The sequence below is a fragment of the Haemorhous mexicanus genome, chromosome 16, assembly GCF_027477595.1.
Source record: "Haemorhous mexicanus isolate bHaeMex1 chromosome 16, bHaeMex1.pri, whole genome shotgun sequence".
In the NCBI taxonomy this organism is placed as follows: domain Eukaryota; kingdom Metazoa; phylum Chordata; class Aves; order Passeriformes; family Fringillidae; genus Haemorhous; species Haemorhous mexicanus.
The window spans coordinates 3039887-3062010 of NC_082356.1; the positions used below are offsets into that span (position 1 = coordinate 3039887).

Consider the following 22124-nt stretch of genomic DNA (forward strand, 5'->3'; position numbering starts at 1 on the left):
CATTTGGGGAAATGCCTTTGGAGCTTGCTTCTCAAGGAAAGTGCTTCCCTGGGAGCTCCCAGTGAGGTGGGAAGGGTGATCCAGGAACCCCAGGCCTGGCAGCCTGAGCTTGCCACCGGGGAAGGCCTTGGAGCAGATCCCCCTGAGTGCCATCCCACGGCACCTGCAGGGAACCAGGGCATGTGCTGGAGGGTGGGAAAGCTCTGTGGAGGGACGGGGTCAGCTGGGGGCCCTGGTGGGGTGTTGAGAGCTTCTGGGTGGGAGTTTGGGGAGGTTGGTATTGGCAAAGTGTTGGGGAAGGAGTTGTCTGGAAGGTGAGAGGTCTAGGCTGGCATTTGAGTCAGTTTGAAGGCAGCATTTGTGGTTTGGCATAGCTTTGGTTATGGAGGGCAGAAAGAATATCTGTGACTCTTCCTGTTCATGGTCCTGATTCTCCTGCAGGGAACAAGAAGGGAGAGCTGTACTTTACTGGCCACTTAGATATCTGTACCAGGGGGATGATTAGCCCTTTTGCCATCTACCCATTTGTTTGGGCTACTTTTGCAACACTGAGTGGACTTTCATTTCTGGACAGCTTTTATTCCTTAAGAGAATTAGGATATTATCATCCCTTCATAGAAAACCATTTGCAAACCAAAGAATGGCCTTTTTTTTTGCCTCTGTGTAGTGTTATGTTCTGTAAAGTGACTCTCAGTGGATGATGTTAGGGTAAATGAGTTGCTGCTTTGGGATGGGAATCAAACTTCCAACTCTTCACCTTCTCAGGCCATCCCAATGAATTTGGGAAGTTTGCAACTTTTTGGAACTCCTTGAGTTGAGCAATGGGAAGTAAAGCTTTCCTGAAGTGATGAGTCTTAAATGCCAGATTCTTCTGTGCCTTCACCACTAAGGTGTTTCTGTGCTAAAGGAAATTACTTCAATAGAAAATAATTTCAGCATGGAGTGAGAGCTTCTGACCGAGACCAAGTGTTGCCAGCATTTGCTCCAGGTGCTCCTGCCAACAGCCCCTGCAGGAAGGAGCACAGCCCCCAATGCAGGTGGGCTTTGGCTCCCTCTGGCACAGAAGCCCCCTGGGGGCACAGGTCTCTGGGGCAGGAGATGGGCACCAGCGCTGCCAGGGCTCGGGGGGTGGCAGGTCTGCTTAGGCAGGGACTCTGCCACACCTGCTGATGTCAGTGCTCCCCAGGCCCAGGGATCAGAGCAGCATTCGTGCCCTGGCCCACACATTCCCTGTCAACGTCACACCCACAGGTTTAGGATGGCCACCAGCTGGGACGTGTCCCAAGGAGGCCGTGCCAGCTTCTGTGGAAGGCCCCGTGCCCTTCCCAGAGCGGCTGCCTCGGCAGCCCTGGGGTTTCCTTCTGCTGCCCTGAGCCCAGAGAGCAGGGCACCGTTTGCTGATGGTCTGAGCTGTCCCTAAAGACCCTGTCAGGCTGGCTTAGAAACCTGGGACCAGGGATTCCTTCCAGCCTGGGCCACTTTGGGTGGGCTGTGGGCGGCCCCAGGGCAGGGGGCAGTGTGTGCAGGGGCCCTTTGTGACATGGGGCAGCATGGTCAGCATAGAACGGGTGTCCAAGGGCCCTTTGTGACACGTGGTGACATAGGAGCTGGTGGTGACAAGAGCAGGCCACAGTGCTCGGAGCAGGCAACGCGACAGGACAGCACAGAGCGGTGCCGTGAGGAGCCCCCGCACAGCGCGTTCGATCGTGTCTGACCCAGAGCCTTTCCGAGGCATTGTTCCTGCAGCTGACCTCGAGGCCAGACCACAGGACTTGCTGACCCGTGGCCATCCGAAGCTTCTATTCTGCACTGCCCTCAAGGGCAGAGTGTGAGATTTGGTGCCGCGGAGCTTTTCCAAGACATTTCTCCTGCAAGTAGCTCCAGTCACTGACATGGAGCAGAGACGCCCGAAAGTGTCCAAGCTGGCCTGGGTGGAAGGGGAGGAAGAAGGCCTTGGAGCTGCCCCAGCAGAGGAGACTGAAGAGGTGGTGCCATTCCATCCACAGCAGGAGGGTGAGTGGCAGAGCTCGGCCACAGGACTGGTGCCTGCAGCCAGCTTGACCCCATGCCATGCCATGCCATGCCATGCCATGCCATGCCATGCCATGCCATGCCATGCCATGCCATGCCATGCCATGCCATGCCATGCCATGCCACCCCCTGGGGACATGCCTATGGACAGGACGGAAGAGCGGCTGGGCAGACACCCTGCAGTAGCCGTGCTCCATCCCCCTGGAGCATCCCGGGGCTCTCCCTGCCTGGGGAGAGCAGGGCTGGGCTGTGTTCTCCAGCCCCTCCCGCATGCCCTCAGCTCTGCCTGTTCTTGCTCTTTGCCCGATCCAGCCCTGGAGCTCACACAAGAGCAGGAATCCAGCCGTGGCCGCTTCCGCAGAACAGCGCAGGTACCTGCAGCCACCCCTACCTGGGCTGGGCCTGCTGTCCCTGCTCAGCCGAGCATGGTGTGTGCAGCAGTCCATGGAATACCCCTGGCTTCTTGACCTTCTCCTACAGTTCATCTGCAAATTCATCAAGAGCATTCGGCAGGAAGAGACCAGGGCTATGGGCACGGGCCTTAGAGCACATTCAGAGGTCCTCAAACATGAGACCAGTGCTGCCCTCCTGTGTATGCTTGTAGAGGAAGTTTTTTACAGTCCAAAGCAAGTAAGCAGCCTGTGGCCAGGGTTTGATCTTCCCAGGAATTGCTTGGCCTCCCAAGCCACGCCTGCTGGTCCCTGTGAGCATTTGAGGCCACATGGCAGTGTGGTGGGAAGGGCAGCACTTCTCTGGGGAAGCTGGGGACATTCCTCCCTCTGGCAACTTTCCAAGTCTCCCTGTGCCTTCTCCAGGTGCCCGCCCTGGTCAGGTACATCCACCAGCGGATCATGGCCAATGATTCTGTGGAGCACAGGCTGGACAAGCCCCTGCTGGATCTCACCGAAGCACAGCCAAATGATGCAGTAATGACACTCCTGCGTGTGTCCCCATCCTGTGACAGGTATGGGACCCACCTGCCCAGAGGGCTCAGGGCTCCCCAGCCCATCAGCCTGTACAGCCTGTTGCAGGTGTCTGACCAACAGAGAGTTCCAGGGCCCTCTGGCTGTTCTCTTTGCCAGCCCTGGCGTGTCAGCCCCTGAGCCTGAGTGCTGCTGGCAAGGGCCAGTGGGCAGAGGCAGAGCCAGCGGTCCACCTGGGCCCCTAGAGACGCCCAGGCCCTGATGCTTTGTCTGAGACCCCCCTGAGACAGAGCTTTAACCCCATAGAGCTTCCATGGCCATGTGGAAGACCATCATGGGCTCGCCCAGGACTGCGGAGCTGGCACAGCTGGTACTCCTGGATGTGCTGGGGAGCTGGCCAGAGCACAGCACGTGCACCTCAGATGGGGACAAAACGGGTGTCTTTGCCCTGGCTGTGAGTTTCCGCAACTGGCCTTTGCTGGCCTCAAGGCTGCCTCTCCAGCAGCTCTCCATCTTCCTTCCCCCACTGTATCTCCCTGCCTCGGGCACTCGCCTGAAACCTGGCCCAGCTTCAGGCCCACCAAGCCCGGTGCTCCCCCTGCATCTCTCCCTGCCTCTCCCTGCCACACCTGGGCCCTGCCACACGGACACCTCGGCACTGAGCACTGTCTTGGGGGACTTTGTTTTTTGCAGGCAACCGTGGTGATGTGGAAGATCCTCCAGGAGCCTTGTGTCCCATGTGTGGTGACGGCGTATTTCCCCCGCCTCTTTGTGCATCTGCTCTTCCAAGTGTTCTTCAGCACTCTGAATGTGCCAGAGGAGGTCGATACCTTCTGGATGGGATGCCAGGAAGAGCATGGCCTTGCCACCAGCCCCAACAGGTGCTCCATCCCACTCCTCTTGTCCCTGCCACGTGGCCGGTGAAGGAGCCAGTGCTGCCAGCGTGACCTGGGCTTTGCTCTGCACGCAGGTTTGCAGTGCAGACCCTGAAGTCCCTGCTCTGCCGAACGCAACAGGAGGATGTGGTGGTGGCAATGGAACGCAGGTGTGGCTGGGACACGCTGCTCTCTGTTGACACCAGCCACTATGCCGTGGGTCTGCTGGCCAGGTGAGACCCCTTCTCCCCACTGCCTCTGACATTTGTGCTCTGTGCCCAGGTGCCCCACAGAGTCCCCCTGGTTGTAGCCCTGAGGGCCTTGTCACTGAGGGACGGCCAAGCAGACTGGAAAAGGCTGGGAGAGGAGGGTGGACAAAAGGAGCCACCTCCGAAATATCCCAGGTGCACTTGCAGGATGCTGGGGAAAGACCAGACCTCTGTGAGTCAGTCCTGGGAAACATTTGTCCCCCTGGCTCACAGTCTTGGTTCCTTTTTCTCCTGCCAGGGAGATGTGCTGTGTCTCCCTACCCTCCTGTTCCCGGACTTTTCGTTACCTGCTCCGGCTGCTCAGCACACAGGAGCCACGCTGGGATCTGCCTGCCCTGGCATTCCTTGTGGAGGTGAGCCTGATGGCCAGCACTGCCTCGCTCAGCTGCCTCCCAGCTCTCTGCCCTCTCGGAGCCACAGCTGCCTGGGACGGTGCCCGTGCCCTGTGCTGCTGCCTGGGCCCAGCCCTGTGCGGTTCTGGGCTCCTGCCGGCCGGGTCCCCTGTCACTGCCCTGTGCCTTTCAGGTCCTCGAGTTCCTGGGCTTGAGGGAATGCGATGCTGACAGAGTCCTGCAAATCTTCTCACGGTACCTGAAGAGCGAGTGCAGGGAGAGGCGTCTCCTGGCATTCAAGGCCCTCCTCAGGCTCACTGACAATCCCTTGATGGTGAGAAGGGGGCAGCAGCTGAGGCTGAGCTGGGGAATGCAGTCGCTTGGGCTTGGCTGGGCTTTGGGCGCTGGGGCAGTTGCTCCCAGCTCTCCTGCCTCCCCTTCAGCTGCCCGAGTGCTTTGGGACAGGCATTTGGCCTCTAGGCCCTGCACCAGCAGGGTGGAATTTCATAAACTTGTGATCCACACAGACCAGAAAAATGTGGAGCCTGACTCAAGGACTTGTGAGGCTCCTGTGGGATGAAGATGGAGAGATAGTTAAGATAAAGGTCATGGTACTCAGCTTTATAATCTTGGACAAGGACACACCAATACCCAGCCTGATCGCACTGCAGCTGGCTGAGGCGCTCCCGCCTCTCTTTGACCACGTAAGGCTCTGTGCGCCCAGCCACAGCCACTGGGTGCTGCCTGGACACTTGGTGCCCTGTGGATTTGCAGGCTTGCACCCAGCTAAGCCCCTTGCAGCCCATGCCGAGGTCTTCTTTTCTTCTCTTCATTCAGAATAATAGCCATGTGCAGCAGCTCTCCATATTGCTCTTCCAAACATTGCTGACTCTTCCACTGGAAAAGAAAATAAAGGCCCTGAAAACACAAGTCAGCCACAGCCTGCTCCCACTTTTCTTCCACTGCCATGATGGGAATCGGCGTGTGGCACAGGTGAGGACTCGTGGGCTGCTGCTGTCCCCCTGGCAGGGGGCTCGGCTGCCTCCTGCCCTGGCACCTGCCGGGCTGCAGCCTCCTCCAGGCCTTGGCACAGGGACGCGAGTCCTGCGCCCTGGGCTGTGGGGCCATCTCTGCATCTCTGCTGCTCTCCAGGCTTCTCAGGAAACGCTACATTGTTTGCTCAAGTTCCTGAAAAGGAAAGATCTAGAAAAACTGGTGACGAAGGAGAAACTCTGGATTTTCGCCAACTGCCTAGTAAGGACAGCCTGCAAGCCCCAGCCTCTGCCTGGAGAAGGCCCCCGAGGGTGGTGCTCAGAGTGCGGGGCTGGTAGCTGTGCCCCTGCCCGCTGCTGCACCCAGAGGCCGTGCGGGCTCTTCTCCAGGCTCCTTTGGGCCCGAGCCAGGCTCCGATGGAGCCCTGGCCCAGCAGAGCTGTGTGGCGGGCCGGCACCGCGGCTCCCCGGGCAGCAGCCGGCCCTCTGCACCTTCCAGAGCCCGGCACCAGCAGCTGCTGGCCGCGCCTCAGGGCTGTGCAGGAAGGGGAGGCTGGGGCTGGGCACAGGCAGCGCCCGGCCAAGGGGCTGAGCCCACGCTAACCCTTCCCTCCTGCCGCTCTCTCCAGCTGGCAGACGACGAGGGCAGAGCGGCCGAGCACCTGCGCCGGGCCCTGCCCTACCTGCAGAGCCCACAGGAGTCCCTGCGAGTGGCGGCCATCAGGTTCATTGGTGAGCCATGAGCCCGGGCTCCCTCCCCAGCCCGCCACAGCTCGGCCCCAGCCCTGCCTGCTGCCACGGCAGCGCCACCCGGGCCCGGCACCATCGAGCCCCGCCTGGCCACGGCGCTGCTGCCGCCCTCTCTCAGCCGTGCCCTGGGGCGGCAGCGTGCAGCAGGGGCCGGGCTGAGCCCTGCCGGGCCAGCAGGGCGTGTAGCCACAGTGCCAGCAGCAGTGCTGGCAGGGAGCTGTGCCGCTGGGGCTGTGACAGGCTCTGTGTTCCCAGGGATGGCCGGGCGGAGCTTGACGGGGAAGTATCAAGAGCTGAAGCTTATCTACAGTGGTGAGTGAGGGCAGCAGGCTGGCAGTGGGGGCTGGCAAGGGGAAAGCTGCAAGCCCTGTCCCGTCTGTGGAGGGCTCTGCTCCTTGTGCGGACGAGGGCTGGCCTGGGTGGAGCACACTGAGATTTAAGGGCCATGTGGGGGATTCATGGCTGCTCTTTGGGCTGATCCCCTTGGACCCTGCTCCCTCCTGGCCATGGCTAGTGCGGGCCGGGATGGCCCTGGCAGGGCGCTCTCCTCAGCTCCCTGCAGATGTGGCATCTGACCATGGCTCTGCTCCTCTCTGTTACAGCCCTGGAAGTAATGGCAAATGACATCAGCCCCTCTGTCAGCAGCCTGTCAATTCAAACTTGGCATATCCTCAGGGCATTAGACAGACCTCGATATTCCACCTTCAGGAATCTGCATGGTGAGCTCCGTGGGCCATGGAGGACAAGGCTTCGTCTGCTGGGGCTCAGCTGCCTGCGCTGCTGGAGCTCTGCACAGAGATGAGCCCAGAGGCTCTGTCTGCTGGGGCCACCTGAGCCAGCAGAGATTTTCAGTTTGTTCAAGACTGTTCTTTTCTTCTTTTTGTTTTTCTTTAGTATATAAATATAGGATGTGTTATAATAGACAGACACCCAGGATCTTTCTTTTGCTGCCAAGACCTGCAGGGCATTGAAGAAAAGGGGAAAAGGGTGCTTGTGCTCAGTGAGCTGCCCAGGTGTGCAGTGCTGCAGGAAAAATGGCCAGAAGCCTTTTGGCCTTTGGTGGTTCTGCTGAAGCCTTTGTGCTGCCAGCAGAACAGTTGGGCAGGGGTTGGAGCTGTGGGGATCCCTGCGAGAGCGGTGCCTGGAGATGGCCACAAGCCCTGTCCCAGGCAGGAACCGCTATCTGTGTCCTCCTGCCCGTGTGCTGCTCGCTGCGTTGCTGAGGGCTCCAAGGTGCCTCTGGATGGGGCTCCTCTGGAGCTGCTGTGGGGCTGCGGCGCTGCTGCCGGGCAGTTTGGCCGGGCTGGGGGAGACCCTGAGGGGCTGGGGCACTGGGAAGGCGTGAGCAATTGTGTGCCAGAGGCTACAAGCAGCCCCCTGGCAGCCGCCTTGTTCCTGGCACCCGGCTGCTCTGGCGCTTCTTCAGTGGGCGGTTGGAGGGACCTCCTGGAATCAGGCATGGAACCCTGGTCCCGGCCTTTCAGGGCTGTGGGGCCAGGAGTTGTGGGGCTGGGCGTGTGCCCTCCCTGTGCTCGAGACTGGAGCCCCAGGCCCCTCAGCCTTAGGCATTGAGCTCCACTGCCTGCTTGCTGAGTCTTGTTCCTGTTGCTGTGGGGGAGGCTGAGCTCTGAGCTTTAGGTGCCGTTGAGCCAGAAGAACAGCAGCTTTGAGCCCAGAGGGGCCACAGAAAGGCCTGGACAGGGCATTCCTGGCATTCCCAGGGCAGGGACACATGGTAGTGTGGCACCTCCAGGGTGCCACGCTGGCTTTGCACTGGGCCACCTCCCTGTGTGTGCAGGGCTGGCTCTTCGCTTTGCTGTGCTTGGCCTTTTGCCAACGTGCTCCTTTGGCTGCCTGCAGAGAGGGGCAGCCCTATAAGAAGGGGGAAAGGCCCTGTCTCCAACATCTCAAAGGGGGAAATGGAGCTCTCCCGGCCCTCAGCCCACGCTGTAAGCAGAGCAGAGCCTTTCCCCCAGCTCTGATGGCTTTCTGCCTGCTGCTGGGCCCTGGCCACCATGACCCACTGCACTTGCTCTGAGTCACCTACAGGATGGCTGCTGCCTCTTGATTTGCTGGCGGGACGTGAGGGTCACTGAGGGAAAGGTGGGTGTCCCAGTGCTGAGGGCACACGTGGGTCACTGAGCAGACTTGAGGCTTCCCCAGCAGGTTGCAGGTGCCTTATGTGTCACTGAAGGGAAGGCAGATGCCCCATGTGTGGCCGAGGTGTCATGAAGGTCTCTGAATGGCATGCAGATGCCCAGCATGCCACTGAGGGCACATGAGAGTCCCTGAGGGGAGGCGGGTGTCTGTTGTGTCCCTCAGCGTACAACGTCGGTGTTCCTGAGGGAACCCAAGCGTCCCTTGAAGGGGACACAGGCACGCCACGTGTCGCCGAGCGCACATGCCGCTCGCTGAAGAGACACCAGGGCCGCTGAGGGGACGTGGGCTCGCCCTGAGGGACACGGCAGGGCCGGGCCGGTCCCCGCTGCGCCGCCGCCGCCCGCTCCCCGCCGCAGGGAGCGTTTCCCGCCCAGGCGCGGGCGGCCCCGCCCCGCCGGTCCCCTCAGCCGCGGGCGGGAACTCCAACCCGCTGTGGCCGCCCCTTGGGGCCAGGCGCCGGGCGGCCTTCCAGAAGCCATGGGGGAGCTGCCCTGGGGCTGCCCTGCGCTCATACCCACCGAGGAGGATGGGGCAGTGTTGTCTCAGGACTAGGGAGTGTTTCACTTTGAGAGGGGTAAAGCTGCAGTAGCTTAGAGCAAGAGAACTTCACAGCACAGGAATGCTACTGGAATTGCCTGGTGTCACCTGTAGGGCACGCAATGAACATTTGGGCTTTCAAGTTGAGGTAATCACTGGACTGTGAGAATAATGAAATTGGAGGTCATCTGTCAAGTACATGTAGTGGGTGGACATTTCAGCAGGAAGATTTGAGGTCATCTCTAGGGGACAAAGTTACTTTTGAGGAGAAGTCTGAGTAATTTCTAGAGGACACATAGAGATCATTTTGTGACAAAACCTGAGGGAAATGTTAGGGCAAAGACAGAACATTTGGGGGGTAAAACCTTAGGTTCTCTGACTTCCCACTACCTCATCCCATGCCCCAGCAGGGGAGCTTTGCCCTCCCTGTCCCCAGCCAGCCCAGCCTGGGCACCTCGGGGGTGCCCCCACCCTCCTGCTGAGGCCCGGCCTCGAGGGCTTCTGCCGCAGGCCTGGGAGACGCTCTGGGGAAGCACCAGAGCAGCCGGGTGCCAGGGACAAGGCGGCTGCCTGGGGGCTGCTTGTGGCCTCTGACACCCAATTGCTCAGGGCTTCCCACCGCCCTGGCTCCTCAGGGGCCTCCTGGTGTTCTGACAATTGACAGAGGTGATTTAATGGACACACCACTGGAAATAATGTTCTTATTTTACTGTCAATAAGAAGGAACCACAGTGTAAGATGATACATTCAATAAAAATGTGCGCTCGGTTTTTGTGACAAGCAAAAACAAGCAAGATAGTGCACCTAAATAAGTACTATAAGAGAGAGAGAGAGTTTTTTAGAAAGAATCATCACCAATTGCCTAAATTGTTTATCATCTTGCAGATCTGCACTTGCTGGGGAGCAGCATTTTACACCAAGGACCTGGGGAACCGTTCCCAGCAATTGGGAAAATCCTAGGTCATCCATTCACCCAGAGATGAGGTTTCCAAATTTGCCCTGAAAGTGGATCCAGCTTTTATAGGCCAAAAAGAGCAATTCAACGCGACTCAATTATATTTTTAGCCCAGAAACCCCTGCAGCTGATGGTATACTTCACAGCCAGCAGGGACACAGCTAGGCCAAAGCCCAAACCTCTGCTGGGAGGGTTTCCCCTCAAATACCCTACAAACAAACCTCTATTCAAGTCAGTTGGGAAAGTTTCTTAAAATGATACATTGCTGGCACATGACTACACAGGGTTATGTGAAAGTTTCTGAAGCAGCTGGTTTGGAGTCAAAGAGCCAGCAATAAGAGTCCTTTTCATTTATTTGTAGCTAAATCACACTTCGGGGGACTTGAAGGAGTTTGGAACGAGTTAGAGACCAGACCTCTGAATTTTTTAGCTGTTGCCATTTCTTTTTCTTCTACATAGACAGGAAGGATGAGTTTGGCTCACATCTCCACCGCAAGGCTCAGAAGGTCACAAGACTCCTAGTTACAAGACCTTTTTAAGGATTTATTGGCCAATCAAACACTGCCAACAAGGATATTTATGTTTGTCTGGGTTTGAAAAGACAGGTGTCTGCTAAGGAATGCAGGAGCCTCCCCTGAAATGGAAAATGTGAACCCCCTCCCTCTGAATTGTTATAAGTTTGAAATTAAGGGGCTCTAAGGCAAAGATATGGGACAAGGAATAACTTCTTTAGTAGGAAGGAAAAAAAACCCCAAAAAAACAATGCAGTAATACAAAACAACACTGACAGAGTCAGAATATGGTCTGACTCTCTGTGTGTCAGGGTGTTGGTAGTAATCCCATTAAATGGTGGCTGCAGTTCTCCTGGAGAGACAGGTGAGGTTCTGTTAAAGCAGTGATCCTGTAGAAGGGTGGAGTTTTCCTTTGAAGATCCAGTGGTGATGTGGATTGGTCTGGTCTTCCTCTGGGAATCCAGTGGGATAGGTGCTGTGGTGTTCCAACTGTCAGATTACATCCAGGAAGGAATGCTAGGCTCCATCCCCTGGGTGGAGCTTCTCCCAATGGGATGATATAATTTTATCAGTCATGCAGTCAGCACCTGCAGAGCCCAGCTGCAAGGAGAGAAAGCAGAAACCGCCCGTCAGCTGAAAGCTCCCGTGCCCTTGTCCCAGCCGCCCACGGTGCCCAGGCCATGCTGGCCGTGCTCAGAGCGGTGCCCAGAGCTGCCCATCACTGCTGCTTTTGGCAGCAGGGCAGGAGGGCAGGACGTGTGCCCAGCCTGCAGCCAGCCAGGGCACATCCACCTCCTCAGCAGCTGCCCAGAGCAGGAGGCTCCTGTGCTCGCTGCCATCTCCCAGAAGCTCTGATCCCACCATGCCAGGCAGACGGGGACCCACCTCACGCCCTCCCCTGCTGGAAGAAAAGCTGGTCCCAAACGATGTCCTCAGCCGTCTCCAAGGGCACGGCCCATCCACACTGCAGCTGGTCCCAAGCACTTCCTGATCCAGACTGGACCCAACCTATAAGGCTTCATCTAGAAAAACAAACAACAAATTATTGAAAATAGATTACAGACAAAAAGGGGAAACAAGAAAAAAGGTAAAAAATCTTCTCTGTGTGGGGCTTAAGGAAGACCACCCCCTGCATGCAAGGAAAAAACCCACACATGGGTGAGGGAAGCCCAGGCTTTCTCCCTTCCCCCCTGCACTGCCCCCCACAATAACGCTGATCCCAAAGCAAACAAGGGCAGTGGAGCAGCCCAAGCCCTTCCTTGCCTGCACAGCAAAGCAGCCTCAGCACAGGTTCTGGAGTCCCACCTCTGCTCCCACCATGGGGTTTGTTTGTGTTGGGCTGGCTGCCCCAGCCCCAGCCCAGGGCACGGTGGGGGCTGGGGGCTGTTGGCAGGGCCAGGAGCCCACTCCCATTTCGTACCCAGCCCAGCCCATCCCCCCAGCCCTGCCAAAACCAGCTGGGCAGGCAACTGAAGGATCAGCTGCATCTGCCCCAGCAAAGGGGGAACCTTTGGTTCCCTGCCACGCTGTGCAATGCCCAAATCTGGGAGCATCCCCCTGCGTGTGGACTCATCTGCAAATTTGCTGTGGAGCCTGGCTTTGAAGAAGGTGCCACAATCAAAGTCCATCATCTTCAGCTGGCCAGTGGCCAGGTCCAGGAAGAGGTTGCCATCCTTGATGTCCTCCTCGCTGTCTCCAGCAGCAGCAGTCCCACCTGGTACAGCTTCTCCAGGGGCTCCTTCTCCTTCCCTGGGGTGAGACCAGGCTCTCAGGTTCTGCCCAAGGCCCCAGCTGTCAGGGAATCAGGACAAGCAAAACCAGCTCAGATGGTGGCCACCAGTGCTGGGCAGAGCAGCTCAGCTCCAGCACAAGGGCTCTGTGTTCCCATCTGATGAGCCCTGGGCAGTGACACGGGCAGGACAAAAAAGTCTGGCTTCCTTTGCTTCTGACTGCCAAGGCATGTGTGGAGCTGTAACTTACCAGGGCCCTGCATCACAGTGTGCCTGTGGCTCTCTCCCTTCTTCTAGGGCAGATGAATATCCTGCATCCAAGGATGAGGAGCAGCTCTTCTAATAAGGCCTATCCAAGTCCAGCATGGATAAACACCGCCTGATCAGATCTTGGCACTCTGGGCAGGGAAACCACAAACGGCCGGTCAGTTGGAGAAGGCTCCTGTTGGCTTTGCCCCACTATTCCCGTGCCCAGGCCATGCTGGATGTGCTCAGAGCTGGGCCTAAGCTTTCCCATCCATTCCCTGGTTTGGAGGAGAGCAGGAGAGCAGGACATGTGCCACCTCCTCAGCAGCTGCCAGAGCAGGATGCTCACGAGCCCGCTGCTGTCTCCCAGCACTGGTATTCCCCCATGCCCAGAGATGAGGATCCACCTTGAGAGAGCCCTTGTGGCAGCGAGAGCTGATGGTCCCAGCTGATGTTCTGGCCCCTCCTGAAAGGGTGCTCCCCACAGACCATCTGGTGCAGCAGGATGCCCAGGGACCAGATGGTAGCTGGCCTGCCATAGTACCAGCCAAAGTGGGTCCATTCCGGGGGGCTGTATGACCGTGTTCCTATGGAATACAGATGGAGTTCATCAGGAGGATGCTGCTGCTCCCAGAGCCTGGCCCCAGCATCCCTGCTCCAGTGGCACATGGGGTGTGACGCACTGCCCTCTCACCAGCACCTGGGACTTGTGTACAGACTTGGGGTTGGAAAAGAAGCCACTGGGGTTGGGAGAGGGCAGTGGAAGCCCTGGCAAGGCCCCACCATAACAAGGAAGAAACCACTCAGTGCTGGGGGAAAAACCATGCCTGCATCCTCCCTGCCTGCATTGCTCCAAAAAACATTATGAACCCAAAACAAAGCAGGCGAGTGGAGCAGTCCAAGCCCTTTCTCACCTGCACACCAAACTGGCTGGGGCACTGGTTCCGACCCCCCCTCTCGGCTACCCCCACCCACGGGTGTTTTTGCTGGGCTGGCTGCCCCAGCCCCAGTCCTGGGCAGAGTGGTGGGCAAAGGCTGCCTGCAGGGCTGGAAGCTGGCTCCACACCCAGCCCTGCTCAAAAGCAACTTGGCTGAAGTCTCAGTGCCATGAAGGGCTGCAGAAGGGAGAATCCCCACTGCCACACCCAGCTTGGGCTGTGAGATGTTGGGCCATGAGATGCTGGGACCAGGAGCACACCCTGTGTGGGCTCACCTGCAAAGTGAGTGTAGGCTGTGTCCTGCAGGTAGGTGCCACAGCCAAAGTCAATCAATTTGGCCTGCCCGGTGGCCAGGTCAACCAGGATGTTCTCTGGTTTGATGTCGCTGTGCAGGACCCCGCAGCTGGTGCAGTGCCGCACGGCCTCCAGCACCTGGTGGAACAGCTCCCGCACCACCACCTCGGGCAGGAAGCCCCGTGCCCGAATGAAATGCTGCAGGTCCTGACACCGCTCCGGGCGCTCCAGCACCATCAAGACGTCGTTGGCGAGCTCAAGCCACTCCAGCAGCTGGACCACACCAGGGAAGCCAGTGGACACCTTGGCCAGCAGCACGATCTCCAGGGGTGCGCTGGTGCCGTCGGGCTGCGGGAGGAGCACGATGCCGTCAGTGGGGCTGATGCCGTGCCGGGGCTCAGGAAGCCCTCAGCCAGCCTGGGATGCTCTGTGCCCTGCGCTGGCCCCACGCCCGCTCTCCCTCGAGGCGTCCTGGAGGCTTCCACCCTGTCGGGCCTCGGCTCATCCCCGCCCGGCACGGCCCGGCTGCTCCCACTGGCCCCGCTCACTCACCAGCTCGCCCCAGTGCCGGACGCGCTTCCGGGGCACCCTTTTGATGGCCACCTGCAAGCCAAGGGCAGCAGCGGGCTGAGTTCGCCGCCCGCCTTGCTCAGCCCCATCCTCCGCCCTCCTCCTCCTCCGCCCCCTCCTCCTCCTCCTCCTCCTGCGCCCGCCGCTCACCAGGGCGCCGTCCGAGAGCCGCGTGGCCGCGAAGACGCTGCCGAAGCCGCCGCGCCCCAGCAGCGAGCCCAGCCGGTACTGCTCCTTCAGGCCCTGCTGCGCCTTCCCTGCCGGCGGGACGCGGCTGTCAGCGCTCGGCCCGGGGCCGGCAGCGGCCCCCGAGCGCCCCTCAAGCGCCCCGGGCCGGCCATGCCCAGGCGTTCGCTCCCTGCAGCGGGACAGCGGCGGCTCGGGGCCGGCGGCCGCGCTGCCGAGCGGCGGAGCTCGGGCCGGGCAAGCGGCAGCGGAGGCGGCGGGAGCGGCCGCGTCGCCTGTGTCCTCCGCGGGCCACGGGAGGGGCCGGGGCCGGGGCCGTGGCCGGGCTCAGGCCCGGCGGAGCCAAAGGGAGGCGATGCCGCCACTGCCCCAGGCACTGATGGCCGCCCAGCAGCGCTACCGCCAGTACGACCAGAGCCGGCCGGAGGCGAGACCGCGGCGGGACGCCCGGGGCCGGGCACGATGCAGCCGCGCCCGGGGCCGGGGGCGGGCCGGGGGCATGGCCCGACCGGGCATGGGGAGAGACTGGGAGAGGAGGGGACCTCGGGAAAGGGAGACCGGGAGAGGGTGCGGGACTGCTAGAGAGGGAGAGGGAGTCGACAAAGTTGCTGATTTCACTGCTTTAGCTGCTGCTGCCGCTGCTGCTGCTGCCGCTGCAACTGAAGCGCCGGGGCCGTTTGTCCCCGTGTCCGTTTGACCGTGGCCCACTCGCCCCGGCGCCGAGCCCCGCGCTCCCCGGGGGCAGCCCCTGAGCCTGTCCAAACACGAGAACTTTGCCGTGTTCAGCCAAGACCCAGAGTCTGCACTCCTGCACAGCGGCACAGGAATCCCCTCGGTCCCTGCTGTGCATTGTCCCTGCTGAGGGTCAAACACTATCGGAGCCCATTCCCTGAGTGCTGAATTTGTACGTGACCCAGGCACTGCACTTACCTCTCCAGCATTGCTTTCCAAAGAAAACCAGGGGAAGGCAAACTGGGTGTAGCTCATGGTATTTGACAGTGTCTACCACTTGCCAAGTCATTTATCTTAGAAGTGAGATCCATTTGGAATTAATGGGAAGGAGAAGCAGTGCAAGATGGAAAAGGGGAGCATAAAAATAAATCGAGTAAAACATCTCAGATGGTTTCTTTCTGTTTTCTTTGAATTTCTTAAAAGCTCTTTCAGTTTTCCCATCATCTGCTCCTCAGTCCTCTTTGCTCTTTCCAAGAAACTTTCCTGGAGAACGAGGTGCAGCTTCTGTCACAAGATGTGCCACCAACTGCAGCTCCTCTTGGCTTTCCACACCATGTGTGCAGCACGACTCTTGCAGCAAAGCAGGACAAATATTTGAAGAACTTGACAGCTTCTTCTTTGTTTTCCTTGTGGGCTGGGCAGTTATGCCATTGGTGAGGTTTTCAATGTTACTGTTCTACCCTCAGAAAACATGATGGGCTACCAGGAATTGTTAGGGAATGCAAACCTGACTGAATGCAGAGAAAGAATCTCCAGAGCCTGCAGCCAGAAATGGAGAGCTGTGGGATAATCATTCCAACATGCCCATGGACATACTGAAAGTGAGCTAGAAGATGAAAATGGGCTGACAGAGGGAGTTTGTTTCAGTGTTCAGTTCAGATGCTTCTACATCTCATGCATTGAAATGAATCAAGAGTACAGTCAGTTCATGAAAAGTACTAGAACATGCTGGACCTGTCAGGAGATCACTGAAAGAATCTGATAAGAAGAAATGCAGGGAATTAGTTGATGAACTTTGTGTATAAGAAGGGTCATTTTTTCCTAATAATTTCTGATCAATCCCCTCTGCTTTTGTGCTTCCTAACAGGTCCATTTTCATCCCAGATTGCCCATGAAATGGCAGCCCTGAGCTTGTGGAAGTGCCTGAAAGATGCCCTGTTCCTCTGCAGGGACCCTGAGGCTGAAGCAGGAGCCTGAGCCCTCTCTGGGGAAGCCTCCTCCGAGCTGGAATTTGTGCCGTGCTGGGAGAGGAGGAGGAGGGGGAGAGCGCTGGTGCTGTGTGGCAGGAGCAGGAGGTTTGGGCCGCAGGACGTTCCGTCTGCGCCGCTGCCCCGCAATGGGCGGCCGTGCCCGGGGCTCTGGGCCTGGCCCCGCGTGCGCTGAGCTCCCGACACTGCGGGAGCTCCCCGGGCTGGGCTCAGCTTCCCGCTGGGACTGGGCAGCAGGCTGGGCTCCAGCTGCGATCAGCAGCAGCTGGAAATACCTCTGTGCATCTCCATTTACTGCTGCTGCTGCTCAGAAGAAAAATGCAGCGGGTCAAGAAGTTCTGGTTTCTCTTCCTCCTGGTGGATTTTTCATTTGATTTGACACTTGAGAGGCAATTTCTGTGATGGCCTCTGTCAGATGATTTTATTTCAGCAGCAGCAGCAACAGGGCCGTGTTTGAGCACTGCAAATGTGGTCTGTGTGGCTTTAATTCTCCTTGACTTAGTGCTCAGGGACTTTAGAGGATTTCAAGATCTGCTAATCATGATGCCTGTGACCAAAAGCCTGAGTTCACCTATTGCTGGCCGGGGGTCTATGTACAAAATCACAAACAGGACCGGACTGCTGAGGACAGTGTCTTGAGGTGTTTATTTTCCAGCATCAGTCTCATTACATGGGTATGACAATGGGAAGATGCCGGCAGTTTGTCTCCTCAGCAGCAGACAAAGAACTCAATGTTACAACTTACTTTAAAAGTTTTTTGACCAATCACGCAAAGCAAAAGCATATTGACAGTAGTTCTATCCAACCATTATAAGCACACGTACCTTCGGTTAAAACAATGCCTGATTATTTCGAATACAATACAATGTAAGCCTTAAAACACAATGCTCAGAGCTCATTTATTAAGCTCAGTACTTCCTAATATCAGGCTAGATATACTTTTCTGCAGCTTAGGGAGTTTTTCTAGACAAGCCTTAGTACACGAACCATTGTTCTATTTGTCCATACTTTTCTACTTCTTATTTAACTTTTCTGCTGCCCTATCTCATGGTTACAGCTTAGCTCTAATCACAGTTCTGCTGTCTCTGAGGCCTGCCTTTTGCAGCTTTCCCAAAACCCTCTGATTTTAAGGATTCCCACATTCACTGTCACGAAAGCACTCTGGGTAGCACTGATCAAAAAAGGCAATTGCAGTTTTACAGATAAATTTCAAGTGGCAAGAGCAGCCATGATCTCCAATTCCCAAGGCAAAGGCAGCAGCAGCCTCCTGCTGTCACCTCAGGGTGAGTAAAGCAGTGCTGAAAACAGCGCTGGAACCTGATCCTTTCTTTCTCTGAGGGCTGGGTCAGGGCAGCACAGGCGGGCCCTGGGCAGTCAGGGCTGGGTGTGGGTGATTTCTGCTCTACTCCAGAACTGAGCTGGAAAAAGCCCTCGGGAGCCGAGGCAGGAGCAGGCGGGAAGGGGCCGGCGCTGCTGCTGCTCCTGGCCGGGAGCCCCGGCTGGGCCGGGCCGGCGCCCCTTGCGCTGCGGCTGCTGCTGCTGCCAGAGCCGGGCGGGACTCGGGGACAGGGAACGGACACGGGGGGACAGCAAAGGCCTGGCGGCTGCAGGGATGGTGGCGCTCGGGCCAGCGCCAGCACAGAGCTTCAGCCCGCAATGAACCCCGAGGGAAACGCTGGGGAAAGGCTCCATTTCAGCCTTTCTTCACTCGTGGCTGTGAAGGGACTGAAATAAAAGGAGAACAAGCAGGGCCCGACCCCTTCTCCTTCAGGAGGAGCCCCAGGCCTGGGGCTGAGAGGGGCCATGAGGGGGAGAAGGGTCTCTGAGAGGCTGTGGGAGGCTTGGCACCTCATGGAACCAAGGGTCGGTTATGACACTGCAGAACCAAGGTGATTCCTGCTGACAGTTCAGAACCTCATGGAACCAAGGGGCAATTCTGGACAGCAGGGCCATGGAACCAAGGAGTCCATTGGGACATTACAGAACCTCATGGAATCCAGGTGTCCATCTCACTCTACTGAACCTCATGGAACAAAGGGTCCCTTGTGACACTGTGGAGCCAAGGACACTGCTGTTGGCTGTACGAAAGCTCATGGAACCAAAAGTCCATTGTGACATTCTGGGGCCTCATGGAACCATGGAGACCATTATGACACTTCAGGACTCACGGGAACCAAGGGGCCATTTAACCTAAGGGTCATTGTAGCACGGCAGGGCCTCATGGAATCAAGGGGATCTTAGTGGGACTCTGTGAGACCACAGAGAGATTCTGACTCTGTGGAACCAAGGAGACTATTGTGACACTACAGGGTGCGGTGGAACTAAGAACTTGTGTGACAGGGAGGAGCCCAATGGAATCAAGGGGCCATTCCCTATTTCAGGGTTTCATGGAGCCAAGGTGTCCTTGTGACACTGTGGGGCATCATGGAGTCCTGGAGACCATTCTGGCACTTTGAGGCCTTGTTGAATCAAGGGGCTCTGCAGGGCCTTATGGAACTAAGCAGCTCTTTGTGACACTGCAGGGACTCATGGAAGCAATGAGACCGTTCTGGCACTCTGAGTCCCCATGGCACCAAGGGGCCAGTGTGACACTATGGGTCCCCATGGCACCAAGGGCCAGTGTGACACTATGGGTCCCCATGGCACCAAGGGGCCATTGTGACACTATGGGTCCCCATGGAACCAAGGGGCCAGTGTGACACAGCCATGCCTGTGGAACCAAGGGTCCATTGTGATTTTGGGGAGCCCAATAGAACCAAGGGGCCATTGTGGCACTCTGCACAGTCCCATGGAACCAAGGAAACCATTTTGGCACTGCATGGCCTCATGGAAGCAATGGGCCATTGTGACACTGCAAAGCCAAGGAGACCACTGTGGTATCGCTGGGCCTTCTGGAAACAAAGTTCTGCTGCAGGGCCCCCAGGGTCCAAGAACATGGAACAAGTCTTGCTGGCTTAGCCTGACTGGTCCGGCTGACCTTGGCATGTGGAGGGTTGCTATTCATCTGCCCCTGAAGCCATGGAGCTCCATGTTTTCCTTCCTCTGGGAAAGAACTCTCCTTCTCCTCCAGGGGTTCAGGGCTGAAATTGGGATTCTACCTCCATATTTGATTATATCAAAGGATTGTTCCTATATGAAATCTGCCAGAATAGACAGCTCTAGATGGCCTTGGCATCTGGGGGAGCAACCTCTCATCTGCCGTCAAAACACTGGGGGGGCTGTGCTTTTCTTTCCATGGAAAGAAACATCTTTCATGTGCAGGCATCCATAGCCAAAACTGGGAATCTGCCTCCAAAATTCCTTATATCCAAGAGAGCCCCCAGATAAGAGCTGCCAGGACTGTCTAGGTTCCCTTGGATTCCTGAAGACCAGCTCTCATCTGCCTGTGAAACACTGGGGCTCTGCCCTTACCTTCCTGTGCAGAAGAGCTGTCATTCTGGTCCAGGCACCCATGGCTATAGAAATACACTGCTACATATGGCTGAAATGGAATTGCACCTCCAAAACTCCCCAAATATCCAAGGGTTGCTTTCAGACAAAAGCTGCAAGGACAGACAGGTCTGGCTTACCTTGGCCTCCAGTGCCTGCCTCTCATCTGCCTTCAAAACCCTGGGGCTCTGTGGTTTCCTTCCTGTAGAAAAGAACCGTCCTTCTTGTCCAGGCGCCCATGTCCTCAAGCACATGAGCACTGTACAGGGACAGAGGAGCTCTGTGCTCAGTGGGATGCAGACTGAGGACAGAAGGGGAGAGCCCTGGGAGGGACTGAAGGGTGGATTCAGAGATGGTGGATCCTTTTGACATAGTAGAGTACAGCCAGAGAAAGAAAGAGTTTATGCAAAGGGCAGCTTGGGAAGCCCAGATTGGGAAAAAAGAGCAAGGAATTTCCCTGCCAGGGCAGGGCTGAGGTGCAACACATCCCTCAGAAGGAGCCTGGGTCAGCCCAAGGCTTTGTGTGGGCAGGCAGAGGCAGGCAGGAGGCAGAGCTGTCAGCAAAGGAAGGGGCCAGCCAGGTGGGGCAGCCGGGGAATGAGCACAGCCTGCAGGGACAGAGGCGCAGGGCAGGGACACCGTAGCACAGCCTGGGCTGCACAGGGCACAGGCATGGGCAGCAGCTGCCAGGCCCTGACAGAGCCACCTTGGGCAGCACTTTGGCCATGGCTGCTGGGCCTGGGCCTGAGCCAGGAGCAGGAGACAAGTGACCCTTGCAGGCCTGGGGCCTCACGGCCTCCTTGTCCCTGCTCAGCAGCCTGGCAGGGGCCGCCCCATGCTCCTGCCCTTGGCACTGCACATCCCCACATGCCAGTGCCCATCCCGGGAAGAGCCCTGAGCAAGAGGGAGGGACAGGATCTGCCTGGCCAGGGGCTGGGGCTCAGGCCTTGGCCCTTTGCATTCCTGAAACACATCCAGCTTTGCTCAGCCCCAGAGACACCTTTGCCTTGTTTGTCCCCAGCTGTAATCACTGCCTCCAGTGTTCTGATCTAACTGGAACCTGGGGACACTTTCTAAGTCGTGTCCTTCAGTGTGGTGCATTAAAACTTCAAGAAACTTCGGAGTTTAAATTTAACTTTGAATTCTTGAGAAGTTTTTTGAAGACACTCTCAGGGACTGAGTCTGATGTAAACAACACCAAATCCCTGAGAGGGATTGAAGTCCTTGTGCTGTGTCTCTGCTGCTGAGCTGGGCCAGGCTCCTGGCACAGAAGAAGGTCTTGGAAACCAAGAAGAGCTCAAAAAGACATTGCTCCTGAGGAGCAGCTCCTCTCCCAGCCCAGCAGGGCTGAGGGCACTGCCTGCAGGTACCTGAGAGCAGTGAAGCAGACAGAGGCTCAAAGCAGCTGGAGGGACAATTCTGAGCTCATTCTTGGAGACATCTTCACTACTTCTGACACAGTCAGTCTCTGGCTGCAGGGATCTCCTGAAGCTGACCCAGGACAGGACTGATGTGACTGTAAGGATGGCTCTGCTGATGTTTCTGCTTTGGGGGAGGATGTGCTGCAGAGCAGGGCTGCCCTGGGCACTGTCAGAGGAACAGGGCAGGATGGCTCCTGCTGCCAGGGATGGCTGCAGGGGGTGAAGCTGGAGCTGCAGCCAGGGCTGCCCAGGGCTGTCCTGCAGAGCAGGTCCTGCAGCCCTCAGGGCTCCTGGCCAGCCCAGGGCATGTGCCACCTGCCAGGGGCAGCTCTCAGCCTGCCTGGCAGCTCCACATGGATGGTGGAGGGCAGCTGTGGGTGCAAGGAGTGACTCCTGCCAGGGCAGGTCCTGCTGCTGTGGAGAGGGTGCTGTGTGGGCCAGGGCTACTCAGAGCTCCAGCTCATGCCCAGCTCATTTCTGAGGGGACTTTTCAGGAGCTCAATCAGGGCTGTATTTTCCTGCTTCCCTGTCTGCTCTCCTGAATCTGTGCCCGCACTTTTCCCTGGCTCAGCTTGGTGGCAATGAAAACTCAGCTGTGCAGGGCAGAGCAGCGGCTGAGGCTCTTAAACCACCACACTGAGGATTCCTGGGGACCTCTGCAAGTACCTGCACCTGCCCAGCCTCCAGATCCATCCAGCATCACCTTTCCATGGTGCCCAGGCTGGGGGAGCTGTTCTTTCATCCCTGCAGCCCTGAGCGGCTGCAGGGCAGGGCTGGCCCAGGGGCTGGGCTGGGCTCTGGTCGCTCTGGCAGGGAAGGAGCCCGGGGCCACAGGAGCAGCTCGGGCTGGGACAGCTCCAGCAGCAGAGCCGTGGGCAGGGAGGGAGGGAGGCAGTGCTGAGGGAAGCCCTGCTGCAGGGCAGATGTGGCACCTGCTGGCCCTGCCCTGCAGGGCAGACACTGCCCTGAGCAGCACAGCTCTTGTGTCCCCTCCCAGCCAGCACAGCCCTCAGCCCGGGGGCTCGGGGCCCTCA

General features: G+C 57.9%; 1 protein-coding gene, 1 long non-coding RNA gene and 1 pseudogene across 2 annotated transcripts in view; 2 read left to right on the forward strand and 1 right to left on the reverse strand.

Moving 5' to 3' along the window:
- LOC132334570 (olfactory receptor 14A16-like) overlaps positions 1-22124 on the forward strand; it is a 72160-nt gene that overhangs the window by 47464 nt on the left and 2572 nt on the right. The window lies entirely within an intron of this gene.
- On the forward strand, positions 6366-7099 carry LOC132334697 (uncharacterized). The gene is made up of 2 exons (XR_009488438.1): positions 6366-6484; positions 6775-7099. It is a non-coding gene; the product is annotated as an uncharacterized LOC132334697 (long non-coding RNA).
- On the reverse strand, positions 12360-14816 carry LOC132334498 (serine/threonine-protein kinase pim-1-like; annotated as a pseudogene).